Below are 16,718 nucleotides of genomic sequence, written 5' to 3'. Positions count from 1 at the left end.
GCTGCCCACGGCATGTGAAATAGTCTCTTTATTTCCCCATTTCAATGGCTACTGGTGTGGCGGTGCAGGACTTGACCAAGTAGAAATGGCAAGTGTGACACAAAGTTAACACAATATGTCCTCCTTAGTTTGTGAGCCTGTGCATGTCAACTCTGAAGTAAGTCCCTTTGAGTTCAACGTGCTTACTCTTAAGTGGATATACGATAGCACCTTTAGTTCAGTACCTCCTCACCAGTGCTGTTTTCTAGAAAAAGAGGTGGCTCTCTCATTCTCTTAGAATGGCAATGGAACCCACCTGAGAGGTGCCAGAACTTAGTTCCGGCTGCAAAAAAGCCCTGCTGCTCAATAATTTCCTTGGGTCAACCCTTGGACCTTTGCTATCTTGACGTGACTTCTGAACCCCATCCAACAGATCACACGTTAAGTTCACAGCGACACAGGTTTTTTTTTAAAAAATGCAATCAATTAATATGAGATGAAACCAATGACAGCCCCCCACCAATTAACCAGGATTTATTTCTTTCAATTCACAGTAGCCTTGAGTAAACCCCTGGATCATGTAAACAAAAGAGGCACATCATTGAGCTAAGCTGTTTTCTTGGGATAACTAAGAATGTCAGCAAACAGGGCACTTTCTTCTGGCTCCATGACTCAACCCCATCCCATCTTCCTGCTCTGGGGAAAGCAGCTGGTGTGTGTGTGTGTGTGTGAGGAAACAGTTCCAGAGGCAAAGTGCTAAGAAAATGTAACATCTGTATCAACACTTTGAGGGTTTGTGGGTTGTTGTTTTTTAATGCTTGCAAACCCACTAAGACATGATGGCTCCATGGTTTGAGCTCGCCTTGACCCCAAGGCAGGCCGTGAGGTGCAAACCCATGTCAGCGATGTACATAAGGCTTCTGACAGTCATATCAAAGCACTTCCTATGAGATACACTTGTCTGGAGGAATGACGGCTGTGGGCACACACAGATGTCTGATAAGACGAAAGCCAAGCTTATTGACAGTTTAACTGGATACTTGTCGTCTTTTAACTCTCTTAGTGTTTAGTGTAGAGTGCATTATTTTACATTAAACTTGCTTGTCTGCATTTAAACACTTAAAGAGTTAAATTTGTTTCTCAGGCAATCCCAGGTTTTCATTTATAGATCTGTTTCCTAAAGCATATTTTTTCATAGAATGTAGCCTGTAAATAGCTTTTTAAATACCTTCTTTTTTATAAGAGCAAAGTATCTTTAGACCTTTCTTTCTATAGAATACTTCATTAACCTTTATACAAGTTTTTTGCCGAGTATTATCAACTGTTGTATTTTAGGTTCTTGACTCTAAGAGAGGAATTTTGGGTTTTTGGTCTTTGTTTTTGTTTTCTTTTCCCTTTGATTATTATTATATTAATTATTTCGGCATTGCCTGAAAAACAAGTAAAACTTTGTGCAGCCTTATACAGAATCGAATAATAGTACAAAAAATTTGATCTATTTAAGACACATTATGAAGAAGAATCTTCAACTTTATAATACCAGCTCCTTGTTTCAATTCTTGTATTATGAGGGGATACAATTATTTTATTAGCACCTTGTGAAGTGTTTCTGTGTTTTGTGATGATGTAATTTATTAATGTTTGTAGCTTTTTATATTTGTACATTTATTATGAGCTTTGTTTATATACACATTACCTGGATGTGATGTCCATGAGGAAAAAAAAACAGCTACAGAAAACAACTGAGGCCTTATTAACTAACCTTTCTACAGCCACGATGGGGAAACTGGGTTTGGATCCTCGGAGTCAAAAATGTTAGTTGAATAGGGCCCCAGGGTTAAGCCGAGCAAGTTTTTTTAAGCTTCCCTAGTATACTGTTCTTGTCAAGCATTTATATAATATAACACAAACATCATGCTGTTTATTATTATTATTATTGTTATTATTATGATTATTATTATGATTATTATTTTCGCAACATGTACATTTCTAACAAAGTTTATTGTGGCTATCTATTACAGTGTTTTATTTACCGATTCATATCAAATGCTCTTGTATCAAGTCCATGAAATCTAAGTAAACTTAGATCAAAATTTTAAAAGTAAAATATTTCAGGTTTTGTATAGAACTGGCGTTGGTTTGGTTCTTGAGAAATTTGATTCAGGCCGTGGGTCTACAAGGTCCTACATCACAGGGGTTTGAACCACATGACCTCTTTGGGTCCCTTCCAACTCTAGTCATCGAAGGGCAACGCGCCGATCTGGGTTGCAGGTAACACTTGTTCACTGCCAGGGCAGGAGTTTCAGTGCGGAAGCTATTTGAAAAGGAGCAGATTGATGTAGAAGCAACTGCAGGCAGGATGAGATCCCCACGACTGATCACAGGGCACATAACGAATACCATCCTGCTGTGTTTACAGGTGCACCTTGCAGAAAGCAGACATTCGTGCACCAGAAGAATGGGCTCCTCCAGATCACCGAAACTCTTTTAGGCTCTGAGGTATATGAGTGTAAACTAACCCCAATAGCTATGTTCCACCTCTACTGTTGGAAGTGGTTTGCCTTGAGTACAAGTGGCCAGGAATCACAAGCGGCAGGGCCGGATTTAAGTTTGATGGGGCCCTAAGCTACTGAAGGTACATAGTCTTAAATACTATCAGCTTAGTCATTGTTTATTTACAAGCTGTAGTGCAAGAGGCAAAGAGGTAAAACTCACCTCTCCTGCAGGAGGCTTGACTGACACCTCAGGAACTGGTAATTTCTCTATTCTACCGAAGGTAATGGGACCCTTTATATGTCCCGCTGTCCTCTGTCAACAACAAATTGTCACTGTATTTTGTGTTGAATATGAGAAGAGAAGACTCCCTGGAAAAGACCCTGATGTTGGGAAAGATTGAGGGCACAAGGAGAAGGGGACGACAGAGGGCGAGATGGTTGGACAGTGTTCTTGAAGCTACCAGCATGAGTTTGACCAAACTGCTGGAGGCAGTGGAAGACAGGAGGGCCTGGCGTGCTCTGGTCCATGGGGTCACGAAGAGTCGGACACAACTAAACAACAACAACAAAATATGCTATATGGTAATTTATGGACCTAATAGGTATCTAAGCCATTTGCACACGCAGAATGTAGGCACCCTATATATAGAAATGAGTAAACCAGTGATATTTTAGGGAGCAGGTTAGCAGGCGGGGCCCATTACTTACATCAAAGGAGCCTACACAACACAAAACACTGTTGCAATGTTTTATTTGCTTTTTATCTTATATTTTGGAAATATACATCCAGTGGTTTTTTCCTTTAAATTTTTTTGGGGCCCCCAAGAGAGTGGGGCCCTAAGCTATAGCTTGTTTAGCTTATACATAAATCCGGCACTGACAAGCAGTGAAGTGCTGTTGTACTTTATATCGGATTTTTTTTATAATGCATACATCTTTTAAAATGCAATTTCCCCTAAAATGCATATTTTTGCAAGCACTTTCCCTTTTAATTCATTTACTAATATATGCATTTATGTATACTTTGTTTGTTCATTGCATTTACAGGCACACACACCCCCCCACTTACACAAGATTATGTTCCGGGGGCCCCATGTGCATAAGCACCTTCTAAACACCCTGGGACTTGTTAAAGGGTAAAAGAGTATTGGGAAATGATCCATAATGAATTGCCCTCACTGACATCCCCTTTGGGCTCTGGGGTCTTCTTGTGAGCTATGAGGACTCTCCAGCTCTGTCCCACCATTTCCAGGTTGGAATCAAGTTACCATATTTTTTGCACCATAACACTCACTTTTTTCCTCCTAGAAAGTAAGGGGAAATGTCTGTGCGTGTTATGGAGGGAATGCCTACGGGTGGCATGCCTACGGATTTTCCTCCTCTAAAAACTACGTGCGTGTTATGGTCGGGTGCGTGTTATAGAGCGAAAAATACGGTATTTATTTCCCGGCACCAGGCATATATGGGGTCGCACATAAGTGTGGGGAGGGGAGGGGAATGCCTTTGTGCCAAGGTAGTTCACAGCTTTAAATTTGCTTTTCCCTAGCAAATAGAGCAGTGGCAGACCTGAGTGACAACTTTCTCACTCCTGTCCACTGCAGAGACTTACATTCATTAAATTAAATGTAGAAGCCCTTGATTGATTGATTGACTGATTGATTACAGTGGTACCTTGGTTCTCAAACTTAATCCATTCTGGAAGTCCGTTCCGAAACCAAGGCATTCCAAAACCAAAGTGTGCTTTCCCATAGAAAGTAATGCAAAACAGAATAATCCAGACTTTTAAAAAGAACCCCTAAAACAGCCATTTAACATGAATTTTACCATCTAATTCATAAAATGAAAGCAATAAACAATGTACCGCAGTCACACAATCAATCAATCAGTAGCTGAACTGGGTTCCACACAGTCACAAAATCAAAACAAAAAAGAGCCGCAAAAACAAAAACTCAAAATAAACAGTAAAGCCAGACAGACCCCGGATGTGATGTTAACGTATGAGAGTGCTGGAGGTGAAATAGTTAAACAAGTTACCCAATCAGAGAGGGACTATAAAACCAGCTCTGGGAGGGGTGAAGGGAGAGTTCGTTGGGAGTTGGGTGGTTGGCTGGAGTGGGAGTGAATTGGGATAGAGTCTGTGGGTAGGTTGAGTTAGTGTAGTGAAACACAGTGGTACCTCAGGTTAAGAACTTAATTCATTCCGGAGGTCCGTTCTTAACCTGAAACTGTTCTTAACCTGAAGCACCACTTTAGCTAATGGGGCCTGCTGCTGCTGCTAGAGCACGATTTCTGTTCTCATCCTGAAGCAAAGTTCTTAACCCGAGGTAATATTTCTGGGTTAGCGGAGTCTGTAACCTGAAGCGTATGTAACCCAAGGTACCGCTGTAAGTTGAGTCAGGAACAGTTAGGAGCTAGGAAGACAAGTAAATATCTGAGAGGTGGTTTAGTGAGTGAGAGCAGGTAGCGGAAGTTATAGGCATCCTATGATTGTAATTGACCAATACTGTTTATGAAACCACACGCTTGTTAAATTGCAATAAATAAACAGAAGTTTACGTTCCAATTTAAACCTGACTGGACTCAGTATTGTACCAGGTAGGGCCTGGGTGGTGGCAGCGAGAAATCAAGTGGTGGCACAGGGATCAATAGACGGTGAAACGTTCGGGGACCCTGTGTGATCGCCACACTGGAGCACGCACTTCTGGGTTTGCAGTGTTTGGGTTTTTAGGCCAATGATAACATTTGGATTTTTGAATGAGTGACGTGGGGGGCTGCCCTCTCTGCCCACAGAGAGGCATAAAAATGCAAAGTGTGCACAAACAATTCTCTTCTCCAAGACATGAAAGACAAACTTTTGTTGTACCCTAGTACTATAATAATATGGCTGCAGTCCTAACGCAAGCTTACCTTAGAGTAACATCTACAGATCATAATGGAAGGAACTGCTAAGTAAACATGCACAGACTTGGGCTGCATGTCTAATGATCCACCTGCCAATCTGTTCTTGCTCTTTTGATAGCATCCAATGGCAAAATGTGGCTTTCTCAAATGAAAAGTCCTCTTCAGGAAATATAATCCAACCGGCACTGTAATGATTTACTTCCCTGGCTCTTGACTTATTCCAGAATTTTGTGATCGGCGAAATGGATGAAAATAGCTATCAGGGAACAGCAAAGTCTATCAAACATATGGTGGAGTTTGTACATAGATATAATTCCTTAGTTCTTTCAGATTCAAAATTAATAGTTCTATCTATTATTTAGCTAACCAAACACAGTGGACATTTAAAAAAATGCAAATTGTGAAAATCACAAGTGTAACTGTCCACAAGATGGAGCTGTTCTTCTGCACTAGAGACTCCATCCAACTGCATGAGGTCTTTTCACCAATCTAAACACACAACAGTGTACATTCAAAAATAAAGCTCTGGCAGCTTTATTATTCCAAATGAGCTGTGACAGTAAAGGAGAAAAACTCCTCTCACATTCAGCAACAAGACTGGTGTATATATATATTTTAAATGTAAATATTATAGCAGATGTCTAATTGCAATGCATGATCAGGGTCAAGGATTATGTGTCGATCTTTTTTTTGTTAAAGCTGTTGGGAATTGTAGCTCTGTTAGAGGTAAGCTGTAGTTCTTTATAGTGCTTTAAATGGACGGTGTGTATGCAGCCTTACTGACAAGTGTGTGTACTATTTCAATAATTCCCCTACCTGCAATCTGATGATGTTTTGTATGAGCATTAAAATCTGTACTTAAAAGACATAGGAGACTGCAGCTAGCTGGTGGGTGGTAGGCCTCTTCTTTAAATAAGAGCTGGGGATAGTTATTCTTGTGGGAGGGAAGAGGAATCTGCACATTGCCACCTTTCAAACCTCCAAAAATTGTGCCCACAGCCTGCTGTTTGTAATCTTGGCCCTGAAATGTTAGTCCGAGACACCAGCATTGAACTACCCCATTCATTGTCCTAGCCAGTTTTAAAATGCAGAGGCTTTGTGGTGGGCTGTGTATTCCTGTATATGTTAGTGTGAATACTTGACCTGTCTTTTCCCTGCAATATGGGAACCGAAGTGCTGCTTTTCTGGAATACAGAGGAAAATGGAGTTGATGTCTCCTTTATTTTACTTTGATTGTTCTTGACTGCTCTGGCCCAGAAGCAAAACTGTGATGAGCAAGGCAGTTTCTGTGGAAGTTTCCAACCTGACTGAAAACTGGATGGATGAGAAATTTGATGAGATTCCCAGTACCCCTGTAGAAGAGCTCCACATGAGGGATTAATTTTGGGAGCGTCTCTGAATTAACCTTATGAGCATTTCCCAATCACTAATCACAAGTGAAGAGAATCTTCTCAATTGGTTGAATAATGGATGGATCGGCAGTTTTGGCTTAGGTTTCATATATTCCAAACGCAGTTCCACTTAGAAAATAGCTTTAACATAGTACTCAAAAGAAGCATAAAATGCCTCGATGGTGCAAAAACTGAACCTGTTACTGGACCAGATCCAGAACTCCTTTTGCTCAAATGGATTTAAGCATCTGAAATGTCTTGCTTCAATTAGTTGGTTATACCAGCATAAATGCAATTCTCAGAGACAACTTACATTACTGGGCTACACTCTGTACTCATTTGCCTGGGAGTAAGCTCCATTGAACATAGTAGGACTTACTTCTGAGTAGACATGGATAGAAGTGGTCTGCTAGAAACCTTGTCCCTGTATCATCAACCTCTGCTGGAGATCCTGGCAATATAATGTGAGACATTTTATAAAAAGCTCTAAAAGTATATTAGTCAGTTCATTCACCGCCTCATCTTCTGATGTAATATAAGTGTTGTTATCTCTCAGCCATGTTCTTCTGCATTCTCCATAGGACAGGCCGTAGAAAGTGAATGGACACACATCTGACCTCTGAAACGGCTCTGAGCATACTTCAATTTCCCATAACACACTGCCGCTGATTTTAGGATGGCCGTACTCGAACAAAGGAATTTCAAAGGCAGCCTGCAGGGTGAAGCTGTCAAATTATAATTCATCAAGATGTTCAGTTCTATTAACTTGGGTCTTAATAAGGACAATGGGTTGTAAGCAGCAAAGCTTTATTCAGAAGAGACCCACTGACATTAACAAACTTAAGTTAATTTTAATGGGTCTACTCTGTGCATGACTAACACTGGATGCAACCCATAGGCTTCTTTTTTTACTACAAATGTTAATCAACTCAACATCTGGCAAGTCGGTTGTTCTATCACATTATCACTGCCAATGTTAAGGGTCACTTAAAATTTTTTGCCTATGTTCTTGCTCTAACTAAATTGTCACTATAAAAACACAAGGACTCCTTCTAGACCTTGACCTCTGCACTCTTTGTAGGTAGCCGCTATCCCTGCCAAGATAATCAGCAACAAAGGCCTGGTGCTAATGTGCTTGTCTGTCCTCATTTCCTTAGCTGGCAGTTTCAAGTCAGAAGGGGCTGACCGACACTGTAAAAAATAAATAGGCCTCAAATGGTGGAGTGCCAAAGTTGTGAAAAAGTTGACTGATGTAGTGGTCTATGTCAACTATGGTTTATCTCTTTCCATACCACTTGACACCTGAGGACTATGGCCTCTATGACAACAAGCCTAAGAAGGGCAACCAAAAACATGTGCAGGAGATATTCTGCTCACCAGGAGGCAAAAAAGTCCAGTCCATGTAGACAGCAGATCTTAGGTTACTTTCAAAATGGAATCCAACAAAGTCATTGCGTTGGTGGAATGACTTCCACTTGCTCTACAGAGTGTCATCTCCCTCTCCTCCCTCTATACCCTTGATCCCTCCACTAAAAACAAAACAAAAAACTCCGCTCTGGAGGGATGGGGAAAAGCTCAAAGCAGGGGGAATCTGCAGAGAGATGAGCAGAGTAGAAGGGTAAATTCATTGCCTGAGCAGGTGTTTCACTTGTGCAATTACTTCATTGGATACAACCCACGGACTTGAATATTCCATCTTTTGTTCGCTTCTTGAATTCATCTAGAGTGCCCTCTTAAGGATTGCCGAAATGGATTAAGCACAGCATCGGAAAGGAAAACAACAGAGGGCACAGATTTGTGCAGAATTTGCATGTGCTAATATAGGTGCAAATGCAAATTGAGAAATAATCACTATAAACAAAAACACGGTGCATCTTGCTGAACTGGGAAAGACTGTGACCAGATGAGACTTGTGTGTCTGCTCAATCTGCTGCCCAGGTGCTAACTGTTGACTTCAAGGCCGCCCCCCGCCTCTGTTTTCCTGTCTCATCTTGGCCCAGCACTTCAGACAGAAGACTTCTTCACATAGAGTATTGTTCCCTATAAAGGAGCACCACTGGCCACTCTACAAGCATCATGCACTGAAAATGCATTTGATGCATTCAAATAGGTGCACATACAACAGCACAAGTACCCATGTACAACTGGGCCTAAACTGGACATTCATGCTTGTCCCCTGATAGGAGCGATTTCTGTTATAGCAGATATGTGCTTTAATGTTCAGCAGTAGGATTGGATGCGAGCAACCCGGTATGTGTTCCTATTTGCATCCACATGGTGCCCCATCCAGCTAGAGGTGGAGGGAAGCCTCTGCTTCCATATTCATAGGCCCATGAGTTAGATCCGAGTTCAGACATTTATTTTTCTTGACTCAGAAGCATTTGGAGGTTGGGGAAAGAGGAAAATAAAATGATATCATGGGGGATCTAAATGAAAGAGGCCACACGTTTCTTCTCACCTGACCTTCATTATTTCCTACAATATTGGGGAGGGGGCATATAATGCCCATCTTCCACCACCACAGTTCATGTGAAGGAACAACTGCATTCAAATGCTTAACAATAAAAAAGTATCTATGAAACCTTTAGTGCTCAGTCAGACTATTCAGAGAGAGAGAGAGAGAGAGAGAGTATTGTAGGGTGCATTCAGACACGGGGGATCTTGCATTAGTTTTCCTGATTACAATGACAGCACTTCTGTCCCTTTTGCTAATATTCCTTTCACACTGCAGTAATTGTTGCATTATGGAACTGTGGCTTTTTAACCGATACACCAGAATGTTGTGCTATATTTCATCCACACAGCAACAAATGTCATTGTACAATGCCACTACTCCCCCCCCACACCTTTTCCACACGTGTGCTTCTGTTCCCTCATGATTTTCCCCCATCAGAACAGCAGGAAAGAGATGTATGCCGATATACCACCTCAAATTCCATTACTTTAGTCCCATGATTTTCCAGGTTAAGGTGGATGCATAAGGTGTTTTTCTCTGGAATCAAATAACACAGAAATGATCCCTAAACATGTCTTATATTCCACTCGTTTGCCAGAAGTGGTTTTTGCGTCACAAGGAAGCTCAAATATAATGTAGAAATTAAATTAGGGGAACATCAGAGAAATGGAATAAACTGCCATTTGAATGCAGCCTTATCTGATCTAATCTATTTTGAGAGAGACAGAGAGAGTAGTCTGTCTTTTCTTCTACAGATTCAGTCCTATTTATGATAAACCATCTCCCTTTAAATAGAAGGTATTTTCTTGCCTTTTTAAATACTTCAGACATATTTCTCTCTGTAACAGCTTAGCATGTGGGGAGAAAAGGCAGGGATGGTATCCTTTGCTCAAGGGAATGGTAACAGGACACCACACAGTGCCTTTTCACCTCTAGGTCACCAATCTGATTCCAAATCGCCACAGCGGTGAATGAAAGCTGTTACCATCTGCTGTCTTAACTGCCGGTAGCTGATGTGGAATAGATTGCCAGTTGGCACATCTTGAGTTTGAGGAGGAATTCTCAAAACCTGGGTGGTGCGGCAGGCTGGTGAGAGTCACAGACAGACCAAGGAGGCCCAGGGTATCCTGGGACACCAGATGTGCACAGGGCAAGCTAGTCCCAATGAGAATGAAGGATTGTGGGGTATGGTCCCTTGGCGCAACTTAGGCAGGATGGTAGTGTTTGAGGGCTGCCTGTCAGCGTGTCAGGCGTGAAGCTGTGCACCACTGATGTGCCATATTGTTCGTTCAGCGAGGCCTTTCCTTTCTCTTGTAGCATGATTAAAGCAAATAAACCAAAGCTCCTGATTATGTGTATATATCAAACATGGTAAAATAAGAAATACAGATGTAAACAAAACAAAACAAAACAAAAAACCCCTTTAAATAGCCCTGTGTATATTAAAAGGATCCTGTCCATTTGTCAGATGGTTAGTTGTATGGCATCTATTCCTCAGGGTCTTGTCTTTTTCGGTCTGCATTCGATTGGTTCCCTGGGTTTAATAAAGCTCATATAGCAGCCATTGTATCGTCAGAGCTGAAAGACTAAAATCAGTATGCAATTTGCCTCCCAAGGTTTTGAGCCTGCTTTATTATAACTGACAGGTCAGCCAGCACTTTGAGGTACGAAACCCACACATGTTTGGCACACGTTTTCCTGCAGGAGGTTCCTGCAAGTGATGACAGACAGTACTAAATAGCTTCAGACCCAAATACGTTGCATTTGCTCCACTGGAGCCTCACCCGAAAGTTGCTGCATTGGGCAATTTACAATCGCCTCAGGACAGTCTCATCATTTACCTCACCCGGTCTGGGTGGCAAATGCCCACCTATGGTTACGAAACAAAACAAAAGCAAGCCATTTAGCTTTCTGTGGTCACAAAGTGTTGCAGAAAAGCAGGGACTGTGCCAGACCCAGTAAGCAGGTCCCTTGTTTTCATCTTTTGTAGTGGGGTGAAAGACTTGTATCTAACCGGACAGAAGTCTCTTTACACAGCAGAGCTGATGGAGGTTATCTTCAGGTTATCTTCAGTCAGTTTCCCACCCTGCTTTAGCATATACAGTGGTACCTTGGTTTAAGAACTTAATCCGTTCCGGAAGTCCGTTCTTAAACCGAAACCGTTCTTAAACCGAGGCGTGCTTTCCCTAATGAGGCCTCCTGCCGCCGGTGCCCTTCCACCGTTCGTATTCCATTCCTAGACTGAGGTAAAGTTCGCAAACCGGGACACTACTTCCAGTTTTGTGGAGTTCGTAAACCGAATAGTTCGTAAACAGGGCTGTTCTTTAACCGAGGTACCACTGTATCTAATCTCTTCAAGACTAACCATAATAATTAACCCCCTTCTCCCTTTGTGTTACCATGTTTAAATGGTTAGAATTGTTTTAAAAGCTAGTGCCTGTCAAAATTTAAGATTAAAAATATGTGTTTTCTACATTTAGCAACATTTGGCCTGCAGTCCTGTACATACTTGTACCTTGAAAAAAGTACACTTTAAGATACGATACAGAGCACTACTGTATCTAGTACGTATATACACAGAAATATACTGTGTTACTCTATACAGAATAAGTTCAGTTAAACTCAGTGGAGCTTTCCTCTAAGCGTCCATGTATAGGATAGCACTGCCAATCTTACTAATGGATAAAGAGTTTTTAAAAACCGTATCTCTTCCGTCTCATTATCCTTGTACAATGATGGATATATAGGAAAGGACCAATAGAATGGTCAACATTAATTACAAGATAGATACTGTTTCCTGGGGGGCCCTAACTGGTTAAAAGTCAAAACTGATAAACTTGAAAAGTCTCTTTCAAAGGCTGTCCTTATCTTTTGTTGTCTGTAGCTTCAAACCATGTTTTCAACACCAGCATTACAAATGTCCATTACATGTGTTTCATCCGGTGATTACATGGTGACATCTTTGGTTAAAGTGGGTTGCCCTGCTCTGTTTTAGAGCTGATGGGTGCTTATATAACTCTGTCATCGAAAGCTTTTCCGTCTTTCCAGAATAAATATGCCTCGCTAAAAGAAGACACAGCAGCAGAATCCCTTTTTGGTGACAAATCATTTGGTGCATTCATAACAACGAACTTGTTCTTAATTATTTAACAAAATTCAGTTTTTTAGTACAGCAAATAATTGATGGAGCTATTAAACTTATTCTCACAAATTGATGTACTGGTTTTGTTTGCTAATACTAAAAGTAAACCCCGAATCATAAAACTGGATTTGATTTACTTGCAGTCATTGTTGTTACCAATCCTGCTGCTATTTTATTTTGATGATACCTTTGATACATTCAGTATGATACATTTCCCCATATTCATGATTACTGGAGATCTTGGATATATGTGCTCGGTGGGTCTCACACCCTAATCTACTTGCATCTGATTTGGATAAAGAGCATTCTGGCCTTTTCCAGTAATATGATTTACCCAAATATGAACAGTCCCTCCAGTCCAAGAAATAGTAATACTTTTGCCAGGTCTACATTGAATAGTTTCATTTCCCTAGCCCCAAACCATTTTCCTTTCAGTTCATGCCTTTGAACAGCAGGAGGCAGTGTGAAATTCGAATTGGATATCAATTCTGAGTAGAATGTGTAGAAAATTTAAAAAAACAGATTTGAATGTTCAGGTTCAAATGGTTCAGGTTCTGTTTAAGACTGCAGGCTAGGGTAATTAAATAAATTTAAAATACCTAATTTTAGGGAGTTTAGGTGGGTGTTCTAAACAGCCCACCTGAAGCTGTATGATCCAGGCACACATTTATCATTTCAATTAGAAGTAGGCTTAAGCTACTCATTACTGATGGAAGTGTGGACTTCACATCAGTAATTCAAATTCTTGCTGAGTTCATTGGGTGGCCTTGGGCAGACATTTCTCTCAGCTTAACCCATCAGCAGTCTAACCGATGCCTTGAGCTCTATTAAGGAAGGGCAGGATACATTAACCATAAGAAATGAACAAAAAATGAGCTATTAGGGAAATACATGTCTTTTGGAACAACTTTTGTGTATACTAACCAGGTGCAATCATCACATGAACCTCAACTATACTGCACCACCGACCATGTGAAGTAGTAAAAATCAATAATTGGGACTTGTATACCCACCATTTTGGCACCACTGGCATGTGGGCCATGTCTTAGTGCCACTGAAATGATGCTGCAATTCTCAGAGATAGTGAATGTGGGGATAATCATACTATCCTTCTACCCATGTGTGAGGCTGTGAGATGCCTTTTCTCTAAACAGGCATCTTTATCATATGAACAACAAGCATGGGCCTATTCCATGTGATCCTCAGAACCAAGCCTTGCTAGATTAGGTTGAGAAATGGCAGCATGCCCAAGACCACCCACAAAACAAGGCTCAGGTCTCTCAATTCAGATTCAGCTCTCTGCTCACTACATCATGGGGCTGTATGATGTAGTGGAAAATTGAGCTCTACAGAGGCAGATCGATGGAAACACTGTGATGGGACGCATGCTCCTCTAATGAGTTCTTAAGACAGGAAGGGCAGTGAGTGTCAGATCAAGAGTCCACTGTCCAGCTTTCCAATAGAGCAATGCAAGGGCAGCTTATCAGCAGTTGGCAAACATGTCACCATAAATCTTATGAGGAGAAGCCTATTGAAGTGAACTGTTCCTGGCCTACAGCATAGCTATTTAGGTTCAGTACAAGTTTCTTAGCAGACATCCATCATTCTCTTGTGCAGCACTTGAACATGGGGAATTAGGAAACAGTTGGGACATGATTCCTGTAGAAAAAGAATCGGTTAGATCGCTTGGGCCCGGTCTGTTAGAGTTGTTCAGTGGAATCCCAGATCTGGACCTTTACTTTTGCCAGAATAAAACCTTGTTGCCTATCACAGCATTTTAAATACAATACATTCAGACATATCATTTTATATACATTCAACTTATAAATTTAACACAGTCCAGCTAAAGTTAAGTGTCACACTGAAAGCAAGGAGACTGAGACGTGACTAAGCTGACCACCATTTTGGATGTCTTTAAAAGAGGATTGTACAAATTTATGGAGGATAAGGCTGTCAGTGGCTACCATCCACTGTCAGAAGCAGCATACCTCTGAACACCAGTTGCGGGAAACCTCAGGAGGGGAGAGTCTTGGTTGTGGGTTTCCCATAGGTATCTGGTTGGCCACTGTGAGAACAGGATGCTGGACTAGGTGGGCCACTGACCTGACCCATAATGCTGTAATTCAGATAGAGAAGGGCAACAGGTTTTACATAGGACAATCCTAAACATGTCTACTGAGAAGTAAGTCCTGTTGAATTGAGTAGGGTTCCTCCCCAGGTCAGTTGTGTTGGGATTGCAGCCTAGGCCTCATGCAGCCCAATCATTCGTCTATCTCTATCTCTATCTGTCTCTTTACTCAGAAGTAAGCTCCGTTGAGTTGGGCTTACTCTCCCACAACTTTTTATGGGATCGCAGTACTATTCCAGATTTGTTGTGAGAGGGGAGTACCTATAGGAACCTTGTTTTGGGGCTATCTCAGATTTTCTTCATTGTACGAGTTACCTCCTATGAGCTTCGGTAGCTAAGCTATAGAACTTGTGACTGCTTGCTCCCTAGGAATGGGGGAGACTTGATTCCATTCATATTTAAGGGTGAATCTATCAAATTCATGCTTTCCAAAACAATATGAAAAGTGAAACACAGCCATCCTTCTAACTGCTCACTTATCTGAATTTTGCAATGAAGCTAACCAACCAGTTTTCACAAACAAACAAACAAACAAACAAACAAACAAACAGCACATTAAAAAGCTTTATATTGGGGGGAATTGCTTGCAAAAATGTGTACATTAGTCAACACTGCATAAAATGTTCTTATCAGGAAAAAGTCATACTCAAATGATAACGAATTTTCATGAAGATTTCTAGGTTTTTTTGTTTTTTGTTTAATTGCAAATTGCTGCAGAAATGTGGAGAACTGAATTTAAGAATTTGGGTGGGGGATGCAACCAACTGATAGAATTGAAATGGGCAGATCCTTCCACCCTTACTTGCTGGGAGATGTTGAACATTCCTCCCAGTTCACCAAACCTCTCCCAGTTCTAAGCAGCGACTGCTGACAAAGCACAGAAAGAACAAAATGGTGTTAACTGCTTTTGCAGAAAACTCATCTCCATTCCACTTGTATATAATGGTTCCAGTGGACTAGTTTGGTTACATTCCACTTCAGGGAAAGAACTTGGCCTTTACAGACTCAGGGAAATAATTATTCATTAATTATTTGCTAATATAGAAATTGTAGCATTGGGGGGGGGGGATAAGTGCACTTTGCGATTGACTTTTATGGTGACCAGCAACTGGAAACACTTCATAAATCTGCTGCTTTCTAAACAAAGGATGCCATTAGTGAGGAGGTAATTTCTGCAAGGATTATATGTGGTGGAGCTGTCAGTTGTGGCAGATAAATTATCACTAATAAAATTTTTGTTTCTACTGTTTCTCTGTTTAGACCAATGAGAGCCATTCCAAAAATGACACTTGGCACCCTCCCACATCAATCTCACAGACATTGCATTCATCTTGGCAGTCCAGCCGAATTAGAGAAAGCATGATTGTTATTTCAAACAATGGCATGTTGCCATTGCTTCATAAAAATGAGATTTCCATTAGCATCTGACATGGGTTTGGAATACCGAAATAGTAGATTTCACAGCATTTCAGTAAACAGCTTAAACTTGTTCCCTGTACATTATCAGGCACTCTCTGCTTCTTTTTGACTCTTAAAAAGTATAATAATAATAATGAATTATAAGGCTTTCTGCTTTGCATATGCCGCAGATGTACAGCGGAGGCCAAATTGTAGGCCTGGGCTATTGCAAACGTGAAATCTGCCCTCACTGTACGGCATTCGCTAAACATCGGGCTCATTTCTGACTAAGATACATAAAGATACTAAAGACAAATTAAGCTCAGCTATAATTTCTTTTATGCTTTTGAGTGCTGTGCATCCAAACATGCCACGTTATAAAGAGAAACATTTGCGTCTTTTCTCCAAAGGAATTGAGGCATTTTCCTTTGTCAAGCTTTAGTGAAATATTGTTCAACTCTCTCATTTTAATGTGCTCATAGTACATATATGTATATGTTTGACTTTGAGCACAGAAGCAGCAGCTATCAGACAACTGTAGGCCACATAATGTACCACCATGAAAGTAATTTGCCGTCCACCGAAAATGAGAAGAAAAAAAGAGGTCTGTTTCAAGTATACTTCCTCATGAATCGCTTGCTTCCTACTGAAAAGTGCTTCCAACTTGCCCAAATACAGAGGTAGTGTTACAGGGTTTTGTTCCTTTGGAAATAATGGTTGCAGTCATGGGGCAGCTTATACCTGAAGGAGCGTCACCACCCCCATCGTTCTACCCAGACACTGAGGTCCAGCTCTGAGGGCCTTCTGGCTGTTCCCTCACTACCAGAAG

This window comes from Podarcis raffonei, chromosome 2 (genome assembly GCF_027172205.1).
Source record: "Podarcis raffonei isolate rPodRaf1 chromosome 2, rPodRaf1.pri, whole genome shotgun sequence".
Lineage (NCBI taxonomy): Eukaryota > Metazoa > Chordata > Lepidosauria > Squamata > Lacertidae > Podarcis > Podarcis raffonei.
The sequence above is the reverse complement of the archived record's forward strand: the minus strand, read 5'-3'. Positions refer to the sequence as shown.